Source organism: Hoplias malabaricus, chromosome 17, assembly GCF_029633855.1.
Source record: "Hoplias malabaricus isolate fHopMal1 chromosome 17, fHopMal1.hap1, whole genome shotgun sequence".
Lineage (NCBI taxonomy): Eukaryota > Metazoa > Chordata > Actinopteri > Characiformes > Erythrinidae > Hoplias > Hoplias malabaricus.
This window is the reverse complement of record NC_089816.1, coordinates 22,647,472-22,666,500: the sequence shown is the minus strand read 5'-3', so window position 1 is coordinate 22,666,500 and position 19,029 is coordinate 22,647,472.

Genomic DNA, 19,029 nt, shown 5'->3' with positions numbered 1-19,029 from the left:
AAAAACCAGCATTTTGTTCTCGTGTATCGCTAGCACAGATTACAGCATTGTTGCTGTAGCTCTTCTGCAGCTAGCATGACAGTGAATGAATTTAGTGAAACAGTGCCACCAGTAGATAGGATTTCACTTAATGAAGGTAAAATAACCATGGGTAATGCTAAATATATATATATGTGTATGTATGTATGTATGTTAAACAATTAAACTCCAGTTAATTCAAAATGCTGCAGCCAGGGTCCTCACTAAAACTAGAAAATTTGATCATATCAGCCCAGTCTTATCGGCCCTTCACTGGCTTCCAGTTAAATTCCGTATTGATTACAAAATTATTTTACTCACGTATAAATCCTTACATGGTCTCGCCCCTGAAGACCTCATCACACACTATGAACCACCAAGATTACTCAGATCTCAGGGCGCCGGCCTCTTACTAGTACCCAGAATTCATAAGACTTCAGCGGGGGGAAAGCCTTCTCCTACAAAGCCCCTCAGCTCTGGAACAATCTTCCAGCTAGTGTTCGGGACGCAGACACAGTCACTATGTTTAAGTCTAGGCTCAAAACACACTTGTTCAGTTTAGCCTTTGGCAACTAACCTCTGTCTAGTTTAAGCTTGTCATTTCAGGAACTCATGGACATGGAGAATCAGGGTAAACCTGGATGATGTGCTCACAATTTCTCTTGCTTGGAACGAAAGGATGTCTTTGCCTGAGCTCCTTCTGGTTTCCCTATTCTCAGTCTGTTACAGTCTGATCCGTCACTACACTAAAGAAAATATTCACATGCTCTTATTCTCTGCTGCACTCAACTAAACTAACTGCTTCCCTTTTACTGTTTTACTGTTTTCTGAGAGAATGGTGGCCCACTGATGGAAGATTGTTTGCTGGATTCTCCTGCAGACCAGACCAGACCAGTTGCTCACCTTATTATTATTATTATTATTATTATGTAGCATAATGACACTTCATTGGTGATCATTTAAAATTCAATCTATAGTTTGATCAGAGGAGGATGGGTCCCCTTTGTGAGTCTTGGTTCCTCCCAAGGTTTCTTCCTCCAGCCTCGAGGGAGTTTTTCCTTGCCACTGTCGCCTTCGGCTTGCTTGCATTGGGCTTTGATTTAAATGTTCTGTTTTGAAACTTTGAAGCTGCTTTGTGACAACGTCAGTTGTAAAAGGCGCTATACAAATAAATTTGATTTGATTTGATTTGATATGTATATAAACTGTATACTAATTGAACTCTCCCATTGATTAGGACTTCGGCAGCTGAACTTGCAGAAATTAGCTAACAAAACATTAACATTACTTCATATTTTTGTATTTGACCAAGTTCAGTCACCTATGACCCAAAATGATCATGGCTATACCCTAGATGTAATAGTTACAGTTGACCACTGAAGGATATAGTTCATAAAAATATACAGCATAAAGTCTACAGGTTATTAACTGAGTAATAAGTCTACAACTTCATCCTTCAAAAGTAAAAGCCCAATACCTATAATCTCACATTCGTATTCACACAACTGCTGCATGGAGACGTGTGCCGAAGGTTTGTTTTCTGGGTGCGCACTGTTCCTCGTGCATTGTTAGTGGCGTGATTGAACACATCCTTTATGCTCTGTCTGAGGGAACTGATTATCAATTCTCCAGAGTCATTTGTGACTCCTCTCTCTCTCTCTTTCTCACTCTCTGTCTCTCTCTCAGACATCTATGACTAAAGTATTTTTTTTTTTTTTTCCTGGTGCAGACATGGTTTGAAGAGCAAAAACTCCCCAGCGATTGCTGATGATGAAAGGAGCAGCGATGAATTCTTTCTCTAATTAGAAGTTGTTGCAACAATACATCTGCCTTATTTCGTTCATGGAAAGTGGAGGATCTGAGCAACAGGGAGGTTGTTTCTTCTAAAAACCCAGTGTACAGATCACTTATCTCTCTCTCTCTCTCTCTCTCTCTCTCTCTCTCTCTCTCTATCTCTCTCTCTCTCCCCCCCCATCCCTCCCACACTTTTGTCAATAACAGCAAACAGATCTGGGGCCAAGCACTATCCATTATTAACGAGGCTCTTGATGCTGACCTTGACCATGATCAAATGATGAGCCCTCTATAGACTGATCACCCACTGGTGACATGGGCTGAAAGTGTGGAATCCATCCTAACACCTCACAAACTCTCCACACACACACGCGCGCGCACACACACACACACACACACACACACACACACACACACACACACACATATATCAGGGTCCCCAGGAGACATTGAGACAGAGGTGTGTTGTAGTGGGCTGGTGTTTGTAGGGTGTGTGTGGGTGTTTGTGTGAGAGAAAAAATAAATAAATAAAAGAGTGTGTGTCCTTGCCGTTAGCCAGTCTTATTGATTTAGAAAGCGGCAAGCTTCAGAAGCAGATGGGGCTGGAACGGAGTGCTGATGCCAGTCGAAGGCAATAAGCGTCAAGCTTGCGCCACACTCACAGTGACAGATCCTCTTCACACATGACTACATTCTCGATATAGAAACACACAGAGGCGGCTTCACCTGAGCTTATACTATCTGACATGTTTAGGTGTCTGGAGACCGCGAGTCATGGGGCAGTTGCCCTGCACTGTCCAGATAAATATAGGAGCAGTCTGCGTTTTTTAAAGTTTTAAGGCGATAGTTTGAATGGAAGTGGCCGCTTATTTCAAGTTGTGTTCTTTGGCCTAGACGGGACTGTTCCTATAATAATCAAGACAACATTTCTATTTCTGATGCGCTGTGCCTCTCTGCCACTGAATAAGCAGTGTATAGTCGCTGTCACACAGCTCCAGGTCCTGGGGTTGTGGGCTCGAGCCCTGCTTCGGGTGACTGTATGTTAGAAGTTTGGTGTGTTCGCCCTGTGGGTTTCTTCCTCCCATGGTCCAAAAAACACACGTTGGTAGGTAGAATGTCTACTCAGAAGTGTCCAAAGGTGTTCATTTGTAGGTATATATTATTTTTTTTAAAGATTGCTTAAATTAACATTTGCTAGTATTTTATCTTAAAATAATTGTGATGCATGGCGGCACGGTGGCGCAGCAGGTAGTGTCGCAGTCACACAGCTCCAGGGGCCTGGAGGTTGTGGGTTCGATTCCCGCTCCGGGTGACTGTCTGTGAGGAGTTGGTGTGTTCTCCCCGTGTCCGCGTGGGTTTCCTCCGGGTGCTCCGGTTTCCTCCCACAGTCCAAAAAAAACACACGTTGCAGGTGGATTGGCGACTCGAAAGTGTCCGTAGGTGTGAGTGTGTGAGTGAATGTGTGTGTGTCTGTGTTGCCCTGTGAAGGACTGGCGTCCCCTCCAGGGTGTGTTCCCGCCTTGCGCCCAATGATTCCAGGTAGGCTCTGGACCCCCCGCGACCCTAAATTGGATAAGCGGTTACAGATAATGAATGAATGAATGAATAATTGTGATGCTCCACTGACCTGTAATATGGAGAATAGAGCCTCTGTCTTTGTTACTCTGGGCTAAGCACTGTAGAAACTGCACTATGTAACGTTTGGAGGAAACTGCCAGCCCTCTGCTTTGATTTCAGGACAGTGCTGTACAAGTGAATGATACTTAGCAACTGTAGGGGAGGTCACGAGCAAAAACACCAAATCTTAACTAGTGTTAAATAAAGAATGTGGCATGACAGAGACAAATGTGACCAGTTTTGCCAATAACTGCTAACTACAGTTGTCTTGCAGCTCCACTGCTGAACTAAAGAAAGCGGATCTCAGACATGTCTGATCAACAATTATGCTAATTGTTTTTATGCAAAAATGCCACTTGAAGTCTGGATATTATTAAATGCACAAAGCTCTTCAGTTTCTACAGATCCAAGTGCCTGGCGAGCGCTCTTTATTTAAATTTCCCAGAGATTTTTTTTTGTGTAAATCCCAGGGAGAGCGGCAGCAGTGGGCTGTCACCGCCGCTGGGTATTCGCTCCGGTTTCCACTCAACAACAATGGCTGCTCTCCCCGGAGAGTAATTAGCAGCGTTTAAATGCGTCTCATGCTGCAGCGGGGGGTCAGAACTGAGCTTGGCTCCAGTAGAGACCACAGAAAAGCCTTCTGACCCCACACTTCAGCATTACAGAGTGCAGGCACTGGACGCTTTGAAAAGCTCTAATGCAGGATCACTAGGAAAGAGTGGGTTCAATAATGTAGAGAGTGGTGGAGGAGTGCTACAGAAATTGATGCTGCTAAATGTGAGTGTGTTTGTGTGTGTGTGTTTGTTTGTTTTCATATATTTTCAGGACAGAACAGTCAAACAAATGTTTTCTAAAGCAGTGGTTTTTACATTAAATAAAATAAAAGCTTGACAGTTAGTCATCTAGACAACTGCCACATTACAGTGTACAAATTAATCAGGAAACTAGCTTGACACTCATCAGTTTTATCTCACTGTCCTTGCTGCCCTTCCCAGTCCTTCCTGAACCCACAGCCAATGAATTGAAGGCTCTGCAGCTTGACAAAAAGTGTGAGTTGATGGGAGAGTCTTTAAGAGGTGTCACAGGTGATGTCCTGCCATCTTGAAATCACCCAAAAAAGATGTGGGAGTGTATGTCAAACAAAACCTAATGCTGATTGGTCTGTGATAGCAAGAGGCAGGACAAACCGTCTGGCAGAGGTCAGTTAATTCAGAGCTGTGGGTTAATAATGTGGTAGAATGTGAGAAAATAATATATTCTTTTGGTGGTGCGTCACTGTATCGGACCATGTTCAGTAGATGGTGTCATGGTAACTCCAGTGAAAAAAAGTTTGCTCAGTTTGAATTCTACCACAACCTAATTAACTTATTCATTCATTGCAGTCTGTAAGCGCTTATCCAGTTCAGGGTCGTGATTCGTGAACACACCCTGGAGGGGGCGCCTATCTATTACAGGGCGAAACACATTCACTCACACACTCACACCTATGGAAACTTTTGAGTTGCTAATCCACCTACAAATGTGTGTTTTGGACCGTGGGAGGAAACTGGAGCACCCGGAGGAAACCCACGCAGACACAGGGAGAACACACCACACTCCTCACAGACAGTCACCCGGACGAAACCCACGCAGACACAGGGAGAACACACCACACTCCTCACAGACAGTCACCTGGAGGAAACCCACACAGACACAGGGAGAACACTCCTCACAGACAGTAACCCAGAGTAAACCCACATGGACACAGGGAGAACACACCACACTCCTCACAGACAGTGACCTGGAGGAAACCCACGCAGACACAGGGAGAAGACTCCTCACAGACAGTCACCCAGAGGAAACCCACATGGACACAGGGAGAACACACCACACTCCTCACAGACAGTCACCCGGAGGAAACCCACGCAGACATGGGAAGAACACTCCACACTCCTTACAGACAGTCACCCAGAGGAAACCCACGCAGACACGGGGAGAACACTCCACACTTCTCACAGTCACCCAGAGGAAACCCACGCAGACACAGGGAGAAAACACAACACTCCTCACAGACAGTCACCCGGAGGAAACCCACGCAGACACAGGGAGAACACACCACACTCCTCACAGACAGTCACCTGGAGGAAACCCACGCAGACATGGGGAGAACACACCACAGTCCTCACAGACAGTCACCTAGGGGAAACCCACGCAGACACAGAGAGAATACACCACACTTCTCACAGACAGTCACCCGGAGGAAACCCACGCAGACACAGGGAGAACACACCACACTCCTCACAGACAGTCACCCGGAGGAAACCCATGCAGACACAGGGAGAACACACCACACTCCTCACAGACAGTCACCCGGAGGAAACCCACACGGACACTGGGAGAACACACCACACTCCTCACAGACAGTCACCCGGAGGAAACCCACGCAGACACAGGGAGAACACACCACACTCCCCACAGACAATCACCTGGAGGAAACCCACGCAGACACAGGGAGAACACACTACACTCCTCACAGACAGCCACCCGGAGGAAACCCACACGGACACAGAGAGAACACACCACACATCACACAGTCACCCAGAGGAAACCCACGCAGACACGGGGAGAACACTCCACACTCCTCACAGACGGTCACCCGAATGAAACCCACACAGACACAGGGAGAACACACCACACTCCTCACACACAGTCACCCGGAGGAAACCCACGCAGACACAGGGAGAACACACCACACTCCTCACAGACAGTCACCCAGAGGAAACCCACGCAGACACAGGGAGAACACACCACACTCCTCACACACAGTCACCCGGAGGAAACCCACGCAGACACAGGGGGAACACACTACACTCCTCACACACAGTCACCCGGAGGAAACCTACGCAGACACAGGGGGAACACACCACACTCCTCACAGACAGTCACCTGGAGGAAACCCACACAGACACAGGGAGAACACACCACACTCCTCACAGACAGTCACCCAGAGGAAACCCACGCAGACACAGGGGGAACACACCACACTCCTCACAGACAGTCACCCAGAGGAAACCCACGCAGACACAGGGAGAACACACCACACTCCTCACACACAGTCACCCGGAGGAAACCCACGCAGACACAGGGGGAACACACTACACTCCTCACACACAGTCACCCGGAGGAAACCTATGCAGACACAGGGGGAACACACCACACTCCTCACAGACAGTCACCTGGAGGAAACCCACGCAGACACACAGAGAACACACCACACTTCTCACAGACAGTCACCTGGAGGAAACCCACGCAGACATGGGTAGAACACAGCACGACACAATGACAATAGGAAGTTGAAACTTGCTGAGAACCACTGACCCACAAGACCAACAAGGTGAAGGAAAACAAGTGAACCAAACTCAAAATTGTTAATAATAAGAGTTAACATTGTTAAAATAGTTAATGATATTGTGCATAGCACAAAAATATAGTGTCTAGAAGAAGAAATGGGACTCTTAATAACTGCGCAAGACCTGACAGACCACCGAAATGACCCCATCACATAAACACTGCTTCCTTTTCTGAAATACAGGACGTTAAGTTACATTACGGTAAAACCAAGCACAACATTGTTTTTCATGTGAAATTCCCAATAAGTTTGATGTGTCACATAACCCTCTTCCCATAGAAAAAACAAAAGTTGGATCCAAAATTGCCGACTTCAAAATGGCCACCATGGTCACCACCCATCTTGAAAAGTTTCCTCCCTCCCATATACTAATGTGCCACAAACAGGAAGTTAATATCACCAACCATCCCCATTTTATTAAGGTGTATCCATATAAATGGCCCACCCTGTCAAATATAAAAGAATATGTACTCTGTGTAAATGACGTATAAAAGCTGTTTGGCATTCTTAGAACAACGGACTTGCCGCCCCAGAGTCCAGACTGCAGCATCACTGAAAGTGTTTGGGAATAACTTTGATATTTCAAGTGTTTTGTTAAAGCAAAGTAAGATTATCTTCAGCAGACAAGTGTCTTTCAAGGTCAAAAATTCATATTGTCAGCATGATGGGGATATTTGGACCCTACAAGAACTAAACACGTGAACACACACACACACACACACACACACACACACACAAGGATTGTGTACCTCAGGAGGTTTTGGGCACAGAAGCAGCTGGTGCTGGAGCAGAATTAGCAGGAGAGTACGTGTGTTTGTGTATGTATCTGTGTGTGTGTGTGTGTGTGTGTGTGTGTGAGAGAGAGAGAGAGAGAGAGAGAGAGAGAGAGAGAGAGAGAGAGAGAGAGAAAGACAGAGTCCAGCGGCACTGTTATACAGTGATGGTTATCCCACTCTAATCTCCATGGGCCACAGCACAAAGCGGTTTGATGTGCACATATCCTTATTCACGATGACACTCTCCAAACAGCCCAGCATCCAGGGAGTCCAGCGGCGCGCTCGGAAATAATCCAGAGTCGGGAATGTTACTCTAATTACAACTTCACAGTCGACTGCAGCTCTCAGTCAGAGAAAAAGAAAATACCCTGAAAACAAGTGGAAAAGTTAGATGTGCCGATGTAGATTTAAATAATACATACTGCCGCTGTCACAAGAAAAAAAAAAAAACAGTATCTTCATATTTTCTGTTTTATATTTTGGGGTTGTTTGAGTTCAGCAGCTGCGCTTTATTATATTTATTGTTCTCAGTATGAATACTAATGTGCCAGAGAAATGAACTGATAAATATGCTCAAAAACAACTGTAGCCTTCTTTATAAAGAGGCACTCCAAGATGGACAATGTTTTTATTTTTTTAAGTTTTGTCTTTTAATGGTGTTAAAGCTACACAGATATCTGAGAAATGTTGTTTCATGTTACACAATCCCTGACACCTTCTCTCCCAGAAAGCTGTCCCCTGAAGTCCTAATGACAATGCAAGGTCTTTGTGACTTGAAAAGATCAGGCACCACAGTGGTTCACTTATTTCTCTGCTCTCACTTTCTGCTCAGTTCTCTTTTCCTCTGCTCTTATGTCTTATGTTTTGTGGAAAAAACCCCAAATCTACAGTCTCAAGCCCTAGAATGTGCGAGATGGTAGCAGATGACCTCATCCACTCGTAATCCTTCATAAAGTGATTATAACTGCTTTTAAAACCGTTGAATTGTAAACTAATGAGTAGATACTGGGTGGCACAGTGGTGCAGCAGGTAGTGTCACAGTCACACAGCTCCAGGGACCTGGAAGTTGTGGGTTCAAATGTCTGTGAGGAGTTGGTGTGTTCTCCCTGTGTCTGCGTGGGTTTCCTCCGGGTGCTCCGGTTTCCTCCCACAGTCCAAAAACATACGTTGCAGGTGGATTGGCGACTCGAAAGTGTCTGTAGGTGTGAATGTGCGTGTGTGTGTGTCTGTGTTGCCCTGTGAAAGACTGGCGCCCCCTCCAGGGTGTATTCCCGCCTTGCTGGTCCTATGTGGCGTCGTTCAAACCCCAGGGTTCGCCACTTTCTTGAACAACTTCTCTATACATTAAAACACTAAACACCATCACTAAGTGATCTCCCAATGTGCCTCGACATTTACCTTCCTGTGTTCTGCTGTCCATTCTGTGGATGAACGAATGTTCTCGGCCCGGCATTTATTCTCTGTTTTATTCTTAGGTCGTTTGTCATCTGAAAGTCATCTAGAGGATAATTAGCATGGAGAAACCAGTGTGATTAGAGCAGGGAGCAATGAAAAGGTAAAAATCTCCTAATTACACATCAGAAGGAGGTGTGCGGGCACACGGCCATTTTCTGTAATCTCCCCGATCGCCTAATCAACTCGACCGCCACAATCAAAACCAACCCAGCCGTTATAATTATGAAGCTCTTTACGGGGATATTGTTCGTGATTTCTGCGCTAATAGCACACCTCATCTCTTAAATTATCAACATAAAAGACGGTCGACTGAGCGAGAGAGAGAGAGAGAGAGAGAGAGAGAGAGAGGGACTGTTGAAAACAGAAAAGTGGAGAAGAAAAATTATTTGACCATGAAAGAGAAGAAAACAGATAAGACGAGGGAATACAGGAACACAGACAAAGAGAACACGTCTCTCTCAGAGAGTTTATGGGGTGAAATCTCTCTCTCTCTCTCTCTCTCTCTCTCTCTCTCTCTCTCTTTCTCTCTCTCTCTCTCTCTCTCTCTCTTTCTCTCTCTCTCTCATCCTGTGCTGCAGTGTTTCCGTAAACCTTCAGTTAAGTGAGAGAAGTGGCTGAACTGCTGCTGTTTGTGTCAGTAATGTCTGAATTTTCAGAACGGTCCGTTTTTTTTTTGTTTGTTTGTTTATTTTTTTTCCCATGATGCTCATGCTGTAGTCTCCAGGGAAACAATCATTTCTCTCGTTATGAGCTGGAATGAGCACTTTAATTTGATGGAGGAAAAAAATGAAACATTGGAACATAATTCAGTTTTTTCTCAGAGCAGTGGCTTGAGAAATTGCAAAGTAACAAATAAAAATAAGAATAGCTCCGTGGCTGAATTTTAATCACAGCTGTGTTTTAATGGTTTCTGTACGAAAATGGAGATCACAGTAAAGTAAAGGGCCGCAACAGGAGCAGGAACCGAGCAGAAAAGAGCTCTCTGGTTCGATCCGAGCCAGCCAAGACATGAGAGAGACATGTCAGTGACTAAAAGCAGGTGAGTGTGTGTGTGTGTGTGTGTTTCTCCTTTCTCTGATTTTCTGCCATGTTTTAAGTCTTAATTGAAGAAGACACACCATGACAACTTCTCAGAAGAACAAAAAGCTTTCAGCAACCCTCTGTAAAAGGAGCAAAGGATCAATACTTCTTTTTTTGTCTTTCTCTCTGCTGCTTTCTTTCTTTCTCTCTCTCTGTCTTCTCCTTTCTTATTCTCTTTTTCCCGGTCTCTTCACTCTTTCCTTCATTTCATCCTTCTCTCAAGCCCTTTTGTCTCTTTCTCTCTCTCTTTTATCTATCCCCTCTTTCTCTCTCTCTCTCTCTCTCTCTCTCTCTCTCTCTCTCTTGCTCTCTCTCTCCCCTCCTCACCCTCAGGAAGAAACATAGTCTCGAGTGAGCGATTAAGGGGGTTTACAGTTTCACAGTGGAAAAAGGGCAGGGAAGAATAAAGGGAACGGTGCGGAGGAGTGCAGATCCACAGCTGTCCCGGGAGATGACGGACATCTGTCTTTCCACAACAAAAGAAATGAAAAGATGGATCAATAGCCAGAGGACAGTGAAACACAACTCTCACACTCTCTCGATCTTTATCACCACCTGTAAATGTAAACCGCATTGTGATCTGGGCTTCATTAAACCTTACACCTCTCTGATCCACAACATGCTTTGAACATGGTGGGCTTAGTCTCGTGTGTAGCTGCTCATGAGTGCCTCACACTATTGGCAGTACTATGCTATAAAGGTTAAGCACTTCTGTCAGCAGTGGGTCCACTTTAAAGTAAACCCAGTCAACATACAGGGGTCTAGAAAGTCTCTAGACTGCATGGTTCAATGAGCAAGAGTCCACTAGATTAGTTTTTGTCATTACAATGTTACAATGTATATTTGGTGGGATGTGGATTGCAATGCTGTGGTTTGGATCTAGAGTGTGGCTTTCACCAGTGTGTGTGTGTGTGGTGTGTGTCTGTGTTTCTGTTGTGTGTGTGTGTGTTTGTGGAGGTGTAATTCCAAAGCCCTAACATGTGCCGAATGTTTGAGGTGAAGTGCATGACTGCGGGTCGGGAGAAATGAGGCTGAAATAAGGGAAGAGGACAATTACAGCAATTACATGGTATAAATACTCCCCTCATTACCCTCCCCCTCCCCCTCTCCAATGCTCTCTCTGACCCTTCTTATCTCTCCATCATGCATTTTCTTGCAGGCCAAATCACCCACTGACTGCAGCACTTAAATCTCCCTGCTCCTAATTATCAGCCATCAATGGGCTGAAATAGTTTTGAACCGGACCATTGTGAGTAAGTGCTGTAAAATGGGAGATTTCTGCCCTGCTGCTCTTACAGCCTGCATTTATTCCACGATCGGAAATTTCTCCTGCAGCAGCCCACCAGCCTTACCTTCTAATATTTTCCCATTGTTCGGAATTGCTCCGCGTGTCACAGAAGGGCGCGGAGGAAAAGAGCAGATGCTAATTGCCTCTGAGGATGAGTCGGGGCTGGCTGGCTTCAAAGTGTCGGCGCATTCTCTTTCTACTGTAAAAAAAAAGAGAACAGCCAGAGAGCAGATAAACGCACAGCGTAGGGCTACGTACTCTCTATACAGCTAAAAAGCTCATAAACATTCATCAGAATGTGAACACACACACACACACACACACACACACACACACACTCACACACACTCTCATACTCACTTTCTCTCCCTCACTGTGTTTACAAGCCGTAATAGCGAGTGAGTGTGTGAACACGCCGCAACGAGGGCTTTACAGCCTAATAAAACCAGGCCAAACTGCACTTTTACACTTCTCCTCATTAAAAAAACTACAAACCCCAGGGTGGCCATGATCCTGCACATGCCTGAGCCGTGCCAGCTTGAGTCGGGGTAATTAGCGCGCTGGGTGCTCTTCGCTCTTTTTTTTTTTTTCTGACAAATATGTGCCCTACAGTTTCTCATTAGATTGAATAGGACTTCTGCTTCGGTTCTGTAAAGTTTGTCTAACCTACTTGTCTAACAGCAGCTGGGACAGACGATAACGGTTTGAGGAAATTAAAGGCCTGTTATTAGTTCATTTTTCTTTTAGATTTCTGTACATAAACCCAAGTGCAAACTTTAAAGTATTACGTCATTAATAATGTTTTTCCACTGAGCAGTGCCGTACAACTCGGTACAGTTTCAAATCTGTGATCAGGTGTTTCCAGAAGCTGAATCTGGTTACCACTGGTGTTACCAAGCGTGCTCACCTGGACTGTACGCATTTAAACACAATTGTCACAGAAACCTCACATGAGTCGCTGCTGAAGTGGAAGAGCCAGGCTTGATTTGCAAACACAATACAGAAAACTGCAACTTACAAGGTACAAGCCCTTATGTGTATATGGTGAGAGGAGAATCCCATTTCAGCCCTTGCCCTCTACCACTTTGCCCCACGCCTCTGTTTTGCCTAGGGGTAGGGTGTCTCAGTTCTTGTTGGGATTGAGGGACATGGTGCCTTTAAAATTGAAATTTTTCAGAAGTATACTTCAAACAGAGTGTTATGAATGTCTTGTGAATCACTGGCGAGGCACTGCTCAAGCGACCGATCAGACCAACAAACGTCAGTATTTTCATGTTTAAAAACTATAATAATCACTGTGTTCTCTTTGTTTAATGTAGTTTCTATGTATTATTTCCCTTTAAACATCATTTAGGTTTTAAACATCATTTAACCTCACTGTAGTTAGCTGTAAATTTCCACTTCCACCTTAAATAGGGAAGCTATTACATTCTAGCACATGAGGCTACTGCAGCATTTAAGGTGGAGCGGCAAGATTCGAACAAAAAGCTGCTGAATTAGAGCTGGAATCCAGCTATAAATCACAAAAGAGTGAGGTGAGGGTGATAATAAATGATTTTGAAACACTTCTAACCCTAATGAAAATGGGGTCAAATGAAACCCTAAATTTACCTAACGTCCACCAGATCTTCTGATATCACTGCAGACTGGCAGAGCACAGCTAGTCACCTGGGAATAATGCTACTATTTATTTGTGCTCTGATTACATATCAGACTCTTGAGGAGTCATCCAGGAAGCTTTGAACCACTACTTTTTGCAACTCCATGGGGCAAGATGACACTGGAAAACAAGGGGTAAGGGTAATGAAATGATTTACATTGTGAGGACCTGCAGGAGGTCCCCACGAGGAAAACAAGTCTCACAATGTCACAATGTGAACAAGTTTGTTGTATTCCTGGTATACACAAGCATACAAACACACAAACATTGTAAAGCAGCCACCTCGGTGTCCAAGGAGCAGTTGGGGATTAGGTGCCTTGCTGAAGGGCACTATTCTTCACCACGCCTCTGACCCCAACACTCAATCGCAGAAGTGTATTGTCTGTTACTGTATAAGCATGTGTTTACAAAGTTTGGCCCTGTAGTTTATGGTTGATAAGCTGTCCAGTCACGCTGGAGTGGAGTGTGGAGTTTATATTTTTAAAAACAAGCAGGGAATTTATCTGCTCAAATAAAGAAAATACACTGCTCCCGGGTGGATCTTCTCCAAACTTTCAGACTGCACTCTCTCCAGCGTTTTACACTTAATGATCATCTAATGCAGTGATCCTCGCAGTGAAACCTCCCACAGCCGTGATGATGTCTGCAAGATTCAGGCTAAGATTAAAACGATCGAGAGAGTTGGGGTTATTGAGAGTTGAAGTCCAAACACATTTATGGAGGGGGTTATGGAAAGGTAAAACCAAAAATGAAGTGGTAAATAAGGTAGAGATGTCTAAATCTCACTCTAACTCTCACTACCTCTTCTACCTTTCCCTACCTTCCTTCTCTCTCTCTCTCTCTCTCTCGTTCTCGCTCTGTATAACACTTTCCCTCCCACTCTTTCAAACTTTCTCTCTCCATCCCACCCTGTCTCGCTTGCCACCTCCCTCCACGACAGCACAATTAAAGCCGCCTGGGTGATAGCGGGAGACACCTCAAAAGGCTGCCGTGCCATCTGACCCCGGGCTGTCTTGCAAGAGGAAGACAAAAGAAAGAGAGAGGAAGGGAAAGGAAAGCAAGAGAGGGAAGGAGAAGGGAAGGAGGGCTTTGGAGGTGCGTCTGCTGCTGTCTGCCCCCAGGCAGCGTGGGTGGAATTGAGTGCGAGAGACGACTCGGCTCTGTCAGCGTTAATGGGCCTCTCTCCCCTGCCTTCACGGCTCTGCCGTCCCACCTAACACTCGCAATTTAACACAAACCAGCACACCGTAATTTAGTAGCACACACTAATACCACATCCTCAGAACGGAGCGAGAAGTCAATGTCCATCCTTGCACTTGATGTCTCAGTATTTTGGGTCCAATTATACATTTAGTTGCTTTTTGAAAAGGGGCGTATTCAACTCATTTTCCACAAGTGAACACAGTTCTGGGACTTAATGAAGCATCTGTGACCTGCTTAGGTCAAAATCTCACAAGGATCAAAGCCCACAGCAGCATTCTCCCTCTGTTTAAACAGCCCTGTTCAAAACGGCCAGTTTTAAATGATGATGAGCCACTCACTGTTCACCCCCACCTCGGAGCACACAGCAGTGAGGAGCAAGGAGCAGAAGCTTTGGTTTTTAGCTGTTTTTGCCCGATTCTCTTTTTTCTCCATTCTCATTTTCTTTGTATTTACTCAGTGCTCTCTGTGTTTGTTGTGTCAGTTTTGCTTCCTTTAACCACATCTTCACCTCTCAGCGCTGTGATTGGAGATAAACGGCTCATTTTAACCCATGCTTTCTGACTTAGGCTGCCTACAGAAAGCTGACTGGGTGGTCTTGTTTCACAGTGTGTGTGTTGGTGGGTTTCAGATCCCAATATTCACGTGAATACATTACCCAGTACATCATCTTTGTGTTGACTGCTGGTTAATTGAAGCTTTCTTAGACGTTTTGTTTCACAGCCAATCAGAGATCTTTTCATTTCATACTGTCTGGGTGTTGACAAAATATTCAAACTATGTCCTGTTGTATGCAGCCAGTGTGAATTAAACACAGTGTTATCACAAATTACAGCATTCATAAAATGCCCCTCAACCAATCAGAGCTTAGCTGTTCAAGCTAACTGTTGCAGAACTGATGGCAACCATATCTATGTGGCAGTGGGTAATAACTGCTGGTCTCAGGACAGTGGTGTTCTGTGTGTGTGTGTGTGTGTGTGTTTGGGTGTGTGTGTGTGTGTGTGTGTGTGTGTGTGTGTTGATGAGGGATCATTAAGGTCAGTTGACAGAACAAGAGGACAGATGGCTACACTTATTCTCATCATGATGTTGGGTGAGGGAATGATCTCTCATGTGTGTTTCTCTCTCTCTCTCTCTCTCTCTCTCTCTCTTTCTCACACACACACACACGCAGAGAGAACATGCATATCTGATGTGAGGTGACTCGCCGTAGCACCTCAATGAGCAGAATTAATGAGATCTATAATAAGACTCTCACACCTCCAGAGAGAGAGAGAGAGAGAGAGAGAGAGAGAGAGAGAGATAAATAAAGGGGGGACCTCGGAGGAAGACAAGGAAAAGAGAGATAGAAGCAAAGAAAGATACAACAGGAGAGAGAGAGAGAGAGAGAGAGAGAGAGAGAGAGGGGGGGGAGAGATAGAGAGAGATTGTATGTCGCATGGCATGTTTTAGACATTAATTATTATCTTAAATAGGTTTTAATATCCACATTGGGTTTTTAAATACACATGAGAAGGTTGAGATGAATGCCTTAAGGTGCATTTAAAATTCATTTTAGGTACATTTAAAAAGCACTCAAGTCCCCCATATCTCTCTCTCTCTCTCTCTCTCTCTCTCTCTGTATCTATCTGTGAAAAATAGATGTGCGGTCCTAATGAAAAGTGATGTATAATTCATATTTTATAAGTGTGATGTGTGTGTGTGTGTGTGTGTGTGTGTGTGTGTGTGTGAGAGAGAGAGAGAGAGAGAGAGAGAGAGAGAGAGAGAGAGAGAGAGAGAGAGAGAGCGGTCTTAAGTGATTGGACATGGTTGTGGGGTCTAGTTGAGGTAATGTAGAATTAGCGGTCAGGTTAAGAGGTTTTCTCATTAATGCTTTATTAAGGCAGGGTTAGTGCTCTGGCCCCAGGCTACATTTTAAAGAACACACACACACACACACACACACACAAACACACACACACACACACACACACACACACACACATCCCATCCCCCTTGCCATTTTCCTTTATGTCCCTGGAGGGACATCCCAGACGATATGTGTATTTAAGTCATCATACTGCTATAAGGTAGGCATGTACCAGACACACACACTAAAGTCATATTATGAATGCAGGGACACTGTCAGCACTCAGCCTTTCAGAATATCTATGCAGTATATCATAATATTTTCTGCTCATCAATAGAAAATGTGTCAAAATATTTTACATAATATTTTATATGCCATGTGTCAATAACTTGGAACACTTGAAGTATGTCAGCTTATTTACCACAGAATACTTAGCAACGTGTTTATTCACACAAGATAATGTTTTTAAAAAATGATTGATAAAAGCTGCTGAGGTCTTTCTGATACAAGGTTCCAGTGACTGACAAAAAATTCAGACGGGACTAAAATCACTGAGTAACACAGGTTTTACTTCACAAGAAAACCGAATACCTTTCGTGTATGTGTGTGTGTGTGTGTGTGAGTGTACCAGATGTACCATTTTGGGGATTGGACTTTCCTTGTGAGAACTATGCACAGGCATTTTAAATTGGAGATGTGTTAAGGTTAAGGTTTGTATAGCAGCAGTTGTGGTTAAGTTTAGGGTCAGTCTCCACCAAGGAATGTTAATGTAATGTCCCAACAAAGCACACAAACACACATCCAAAGAAATTCCTGTGGTGTCTCTGAGTCCTGACCTCTGGCCTAGCCACGGATCTTACCTCATATTTCAGATGTTTGTTTCTTTCCCCTGCTGTCAGCTTCTAGAGAGCTGCACGTCCTTTCAGACCCATAGTGTTCAGTGTTTCTTCTCACAGATGTAGGATAGAACAGACCTGAAGCAAGAATTGAGGCTGAGATCCTTCTTTCTGTTAAAGATGATAACTTTAAGTGCTGTTTATCAGACGGGGGGCAGATTTGGTGGCCTAGACTGTCACGCACTGTTGTTATGTGTTTTTTATCTCCACTTTTGGAAACCCCACTTTTTCACCCATCCCTGTTCTTTTGCAAATGGACTCGCTTCAGATCACAGCTTTGTTCTGATACGATTATTGTTTGTATGTTACGCTGATCATTTAACACTCGCTCAGTCACGATGTCATGCAAACATCACAAAAACAAAGCCAGAAGTTATGAGTTGAAGTGCTAGCCCCCCCTTTGTGAGTCCTAGAAGCTGTCACACTGCTTTGGTTCCACACAGGAAACGAGCTCAGTCTCATCAGCATGGCGTCAAGTCACGCGGCGCAACATTAGATTTGTAACTAATGCTTACACACACGCAGTTGGAGGGGCGTCTGCTGTAAAACGCTTTTTCTCTCTTTCTCACACACATACATTTTCACACACACACACAAGCATACACATTTACACCCATGCTGACAGCCAAGCAGACGGCAGCCTCAGCAGGACATCACCAAAAAAAGACACTCTTCAAGTGGAAAGATGACACACACACACACGTACAGAGATATACACACTTGCTTGCTGACTTACACAAAGTTCTGCTATGTACATGTCAGCATGGATGACAAAGAGACATGGCCAAAGCTGATAAAGGAAGTTCTAACAGTTTTCCCATAATTAGGAAGCACATATGACATCCCAGCTGTTTGGACTCTGTACTTTCTTCAGTCTTGTCTCTGCTTTTATTCTTTTAAATCCTTTGAAAACTGCAGCTGCCCTTCACATCAGTGATGATATCAAATAGTCAAAAATAATCTGTAAAAATGGGTAAATATGATTATATTTGTTCCTTCATTCATTCTTTATTCTTCTGTAACCTCTTCACCCCAGTCAGGGTTGTGGTGTGTCCGGGGCCTACCTGGAATCTTTGGGCAGAAACTGACTTAGGACTCAGGACTGAGCGTCTCCCTGTTAAGCTAAGACAACACCACCTCTCAGTCAGCTTTCTTACGTATCTATCACTTCATTTGATTGCTTTTATGTTAGGATTCCCACCAACCGAGTTTTTCCAAATAAATTCAGCTTTGTTGACGTCTGGCTTGAAAATTTTGCTTTTGGCAGCTCAACATCTTCTCGGATCCTTAGGTTCAAGCTGTCATCTCACACCGGAAAGATGGACACAACATACATTCAGTCATTCATTTCGTTATCTGTAACCCTTATCCAATTCAGGGTTGCAGTGGGTCCGGAGTCTACCCGGAATCACCGGGCGCAAGTTAGGAACATACCCTGCCAGTACTTCACAGGGTGACACATACTCACACATTCACTCACACCCACTTATGGATACTTTTGAGTCGCCAATCCACCTACCAACATATGTTTTTGAACCATGGGAGGAAACCGTAGCACCCAGAGGAAACCCACACGGATACAGGGAGAACACACCAACTCTTCAGTCTCCTGGAGTGGGACTCGAACCCACAACCTCCAGGTCCCTGGAGCTGTGTGACTGCGACACTACCTGCTGCACCACAGACATACATAATAATTATTAATTAAATGACTTTTGGTTTTGGATTCTAAAGTGGTTTCAGACACAGTTTAATGCCGCCACAAATAGAAAAAAAAAAAAACAAGTTCAACAAATCTCAAGTTTCAGAATGGCTGCTGCTACTTTGTTTTGTAGCCATGTGATATAAATAAATATAGGAAATAAATAAAGAATAAAGAAATGTAATTAACAGCCAGAACATACCAGAAACTGCATAAACAATCTGTTTCAGATGAATTAATAACTTGACACAGTTAAGTGTGTTATGATTTATGAGCTTCCATTACCTGTTGGCAACATTAGATTCA